Below are 5,717 nucleotides of genomic sequence, written 5' to 3'. Positions count from 1 at the left end.
GTAGAGGAAAGGAAAAAAAAAAGTTTGTCTTTTCCTCCTCCTTGAGAATTCCAGACCTCTGTCTTGGTTTCGAGAGCCCCAGACCCCTTTCTCCTCCTCGGGGACCCTGGACTTCTTATCAACCTCGCGAGGAATTGACTCTCAAAGGGAAGGGGAGACTCTAGACAGGGTGAAGACAGCACAGAAGAGCTTGGTGACTGGAGCCTCTTTGTCTAGAGGGGCCACATGAGGGCTTGAAGGCCATGTGGTCACTGCCGTGGCAAATAGAAGGATTGTGAGTCCCATTGGCTTCTTATCCCGAGTCTCTTCTTAGAGAACGTTAAAACCATGCAGATGAATCCGTCTTCATTTTCCTTCCAGTTTCCTTTCTGAGCTCTGTTTGCCTGGGTTTGTCTCTCCTTCCTCTTTCAAAATGAGTTGTCTTATTGATTTTAAGCCATGGTTTAGTGAGTCCCCCACTCACATACTGTGACATAGGAAACTCCTGGAGCCCTGAGACCTGCGTGGACAGAGGAGCCTGGTGAGCTACAGTTCACGGAGTCCCAAAGATCAGACACGGCTAAGGACTAGGCACAGAACACAGGACCCACACCTGGGGACAAGCTCCCTTACACCCCGGTTCTGTGGGCTTTGTGTGGAAGATGCTCTCCTGGGACTCCCCGCTTCCCATCAGTGGCCCCTCTGGTTTCTCCAGCCACTGGAGCCGCGTTTCCCTGGGCTGGGCTTTGCTGCATCCAAGAAAGGAGCCTAGAAGGCGGTGTTTTCCGCAGGGGAGACCCTGTGCTCTGGCCCCAGGGAACGAAGACCACCCAGGTTCCTTGGAGAGGGGCTGGCTGGATCCAGAGCCTGGGAGGTCTACCACTCCCAGCTCAAGGCCCACAGATCAAGGGAGTCCTGGGATGCGCAGGAGTCAGGCACCTCTTTCTCACATTCTGACATCTCTCTCATTTCCAGCCTCCTTCCTCAAGCAGGGCCCCCTGCTCCCTCCAAGTTGACACAGAGGAACACAACACTTATAGAGTAACCAGCAGAGAGAGGCAGGTCTTTGCACACATGTAGGAGTCACAAACATGTCACACAAACGGCCTGATCAGAGCTCTCTTACTGAGACAACGGGAGCCCCCCCCGGCAGTCACCCCCAGGCTGTTCCAAGCCAGGCATTTTTATAAAATCATAGTCCCGAAATAACAAAGTCAAACGTAAAACTCAAGAGAAGCCCCAAACTGCAAGCAGCTACATTTTCCACTTAAGATGAAAAAGTGAAAATGCAGGGACTGTGCTGAGGGCTTTGTGACACGTCCCACTCTAGCCGTGTGACCCTGGCCAGGTGCTGTCCCCAGCCAGCTCTGGGGGTCTCGCTCCACGTCTGCAGGTGACCTGGCGTGGGGAGGAGGGAGACAGAGAAGGTGTGTCCGGGAGGGAATGAACCAGATGGTCAGACAGACAAAGGGACGTGGTGTTCCATCTGGAAATGGCTTTTGGAAAAACAAAACCTATGTTCTTTGGAGTGGGCCATTGAAAGAGTCATTTAACATTATTTGAAATGGAACCGTCACTTCTACTCTGAAGAAATAGAAAGGAACTCGAGTTGGAGAGTTGGTCAGAGTTTTCCTTCCATCACCATCCCCAATTAGCAGCAAGAAGAGGAAGCAGTGAGGTGACTCCGTCTTCCATGAGAGCCCTTAGGTGGGGGAGGTGGACAGGAGGTGCTGGGGACCTGTCCTTATCCCCTTCATTCACCCGCCCTACCTCCATGCCTTCCTGCCTGCATGCTTTGACACGGTTACTTATTCATCCTTCCTATTCTGATTCACTTCTTGGGACCCCTTGCCCCCTCCCTCACCCCCAAATTTCCCTGCATGCAAATCATTACAGACAATATACCAGTCCATTTAGTCAAAGTTGTGGATTTTCCAGTAGCCATGTACAGATGAGAGATTTGGACCATAAAGAAAGCTGAATGCCAAAGAATTGATGCTTTTGAACTGTGGTGTTGGAAAAGACTCTTGAGAGCTCCTTGCAAAGAGATCCAACCAGTCCATCCTAAAGGAAATCAACCCTGAATATTCATTGGAAAGACTGATGTTGAAGCTGAAGCCCCAATCCTTTGGTCACCTGATGTGAAGAGCCAACTCTTTGGAAAATACCTGATGCTTAGAGAGATTGAGGGCAGGAGGAGAAGGGGGCAGCAGAGGATGAGATGGTTGGATGGCATCATTGAATCAATGGATATGAGTTCGAGCAAACTCTGGGAGATAGTGAAGGACGGGGAAACCTGGTGTGCTGCAGTCTGTGGGGTCACAATTAGTTGGACATGACCTTAGCAACTGAAAAAGAACAACCCCACTAGGCTGCAGGCCCTTCCGGGCCATAAGCTGCCTCAAGAAGCATGTGCCCTCTCTGGTATGAAGCCTGTCCTGACTTGATCCCCAGCACCTGGAGAAGCCCATGGAAGGCTGGACAGCAGGCTGCTTTGAAAGGTTTTCTGTGAATATTACAATGGCAGGTATTGCTGGGAATGTTATGGTACAAGGATGCTACCGAGAAGAGCTACACAAGGGGACCAAGGAAGCCTAATGAGTTCTTGCAGGATCCAGTGAGGGTGGCGGCCTGGGGTAGTAATGGGAAACGCCTCCAGCAGGAGGTCTCCACCCACCACTTTCTCATCAAGTGCAGCCTGTGGGGCGTCGTGGTTAGGAAGCTGCCTGAGGCAGATGCTGCCCTAGTGTGTGACGTTTGCTGAGAGGCTGGCCGGCAAGCAAATAGGAAGTTACAGTCCAGGGTTCTAGGGGTGGTGATGGGGAAGTGCAAGGTAGGAGGTGTGTTCGAGGAAGCACCCCAGCTGGACTTAAGCAGCTAGGAAGCCTCTGGGCTGATCAACACCTCAGTGAAGAACTAATGCCAGGCGGGTGGGAGGGGTTTTGAGGATACAGACACCTTGTATAAGACTATATGGTGCCTAAAACCTCTTATGCAGAGGGAAGTAAGTCAGAAAGAGAAAGACAAGTATCATATATTAATACATATATACATGGAGTCTAGAAAGATGGAATTTATAAGCCTAGCAGAGAATGGACTTGCAGACACAGTGGAGGAAGGAGAGGGGGGGACGAGTTGAAAATGTAGCATTGATATATATACATTGATATATATCTTGTGTAAAATAGTGTCTGCGTGCTAAATCACTTCAGTCATGTCCAACTCTGTGTGACCCCATGGACTGTAGCCCACCAGGCTCCTCAGTCCATGGGATTTCCCAGGCAAGAATACTGAATTGGGTTGCCATACTTTCCTCGAGGGGGATCTTCCTGACCCAGGGATTGAACGTGTGTCTCTTATGTCTCCTGCATTGGCAGGCGGGTTCTTTACCACTAACACTACCTGGGAAGCCTGTTAGTGGGAAGCTGCTAAATAACACAGGGAGCAGAGCCTGGCCCTCTGGGATGACCTGGAGGGGTGGGATGGGAGGAAGGGAAGGAGACTCAAGAGGGAGGGGAGATATATATGCTAAGTTGCTAAGTTGCTTCAGTCGTGTCCGACTCTGTGTGACCCCATAGACAACAGCCCACCAGGCTCCCCCGTCCCTGGGATTCTCCAGGCAAGAACACTGGAGTGGGTTGCCATTTCCTTCTCCAATGCAGGAAAGTGAAAAGTGAAAGTGAAGTCGCTCAGTCGTGTCCGACTCTTAGCGACCCCATGGACTGCAGCCCACCAGGCTCCTCCGTCCATGGGAGTTTCCAGGCGAGAGTACTGGAGTGGGGTGCCGTTGCCTTCCCCGATATATAAATATATATATATTTATGACGATTCGCACTGTATGGCAGAAACCAGCACAACGTAGTAAAGCACCCTTTCGCCAATTAGAAAAAGACGGCATGCAAGGGTTTAGCAGATAGGAGGGACCATAAGGGTCAGTGAATAGATCAACAAGGCTAAAACAGGGACGCAAATGAGTGAAGGTAGGCAGCACAGGGCCGCGGTGTGCGCACCCTGGGTACTGAACGGAATTCTGACATGAGGAAGCCACAGTCTGTGTCCACGCAGCTCAGGGAACAGCATGGCGTGGGGCAGCCCGCCCTGCCGGGTCTATGACGGGGGGGGCACTGCTTCTGCAGCTGCAGACATGCTCTGGGTTGGTGACACTGAGGACGTGGAGAGGTTCCGGGGCACAGGTCAGTTTAAAGGGTCTCTCCCGAGAAGGCTGGGGCCCGCAGTAGGCCAACCAGGCAGTGAATGAATCACTGGGTGATGCTCAGAGATGACTCAGGTATCTTAGGCCACTGGCCCTTCTAGGATGAGGATGCCAGGCTGTGCACACGTCAGTGGTCTTTGAACCTTGACTTAGAAGCAACACCGTATCAGGCACATCCTTCAGCTTCCCTGTGATGTCACTTAAAGTTTCTTAATTCAGCTGGGGAAAGGAGACCCCCTGGCTTCCTGAATCCACTCTGGATGGATGGGGTAGGGGAGGTGCCCTGGGGGCTAGCGGTGGTGGTAGGAGAGATGAGCATGGGCAGGATGGGCGTACACTAGGGGTCGGCCCTCTGGTTGGCTGAGAAACCAAAAGAGAATGAAGTGAGACGGAAGACAGAGGAGACAGGTTGTGATGAAGCCAGAGAAACTTCAAGAAAGAGCTTGCTCCTGTCACCTAGAGATCAGGGACTCTGGCAACAGCACTTGTAAACAGCCTGTCGCTCAGTGGCTTTGGTCATTTTCATGAGAATCAAAGGACAAAGCTGTGCCTTTAAAGTGCACTCTGGTCAGTGTGTCTGGCATGCATCCTTCACTTCCCTTTCCCATGGCAGAGAAAACCATCCATTACTGTTACCCCCGCCCTCTTTTTAGAATATTTTTCTTGGTCAAATGACCATTGGCGAAATAACGAGTTTTCATTCAGTGCTTAAATGAAACCTCAGTGAAAGCGACTGTGGAGAGAAATCCCTTGAAAATAAAGCTGAAAATCTGATGATGTGGGTTCTATGTACCTCTTTTCTTAGTCAATATTCTGGATCATTCCTGCACAGATTCCAAATGCCAAACTTCCGCCCCACCCCCGCCCCTCCACGACCACCATCAGCTCGGAGTCTCTGGAGCAGCTCCTGACACACTGATGGGCTGATCCTTCTTGAATCAAACCTGTATCTTAAACTGAGGGGGTGGCACAGCGGGACACTCTGGCACCTGGTTAATCTGGGCCGGCCTCTCCCTGGTGGAGGCACCCCACACAGGAAGCCCCCTGGAAGAAGCGGAGACACAGATTCTGAAGACAGAGCCCGAAAGGTTGGAACGGAGGCACGCCAATCCCTCTTCCAAGGTCGAGCTCCCAGCTCACCGCGCTCCGGGCCCTCTGGTTTGCATCACTTTCAAATATCAAAAGCGGCCACAGGCTTACGGAGCAGGGAGACAGCCTCCCGCCTGGCCGACACTCCCCAGATGGCTCCCGCCCCGAGGTTCCCTCTCTTGTGACTCTTTCACTGAAACGAAACCATCTTGTCTGGGGCAGCCTCTGCCTGCGTTTCGTTATTATTCAAATTCTCCTTGAGAGAAAAGTGTGAGGCAGCTAAAAGCATTCCTTTGGAGATGCTATCGAATTAGCCAGGGAGTTCCAGAGACCCTGGGGCAGAAGAGGGCCATGTGTGTGCCTGTGTGTGCGTGTGTCTGTGCGTGTGCATGCCCACGTGGAGGCCTGCTTCGGTCCCCTCCTAGCACGGGGCCGT

Source organism: Bos javanicus, chromosome 26 (genome assembly GCF_032452875.1).
Source record: "Bos javanicus breed banteng chromosome 26, ARS-OSU_banteng_1.0, whole genome shotgun sequence".
Lineage (NCBI taxonomy): Eukaryota > Metazoa > Chordata > Mammalia > Artiodactyla > Bovidae > Bos > Bos javanicus.
The sequence above is the reverse complement of the archived record's forward strand: the minus strand, read 5'-3'. Positions refer to the sequence as shown.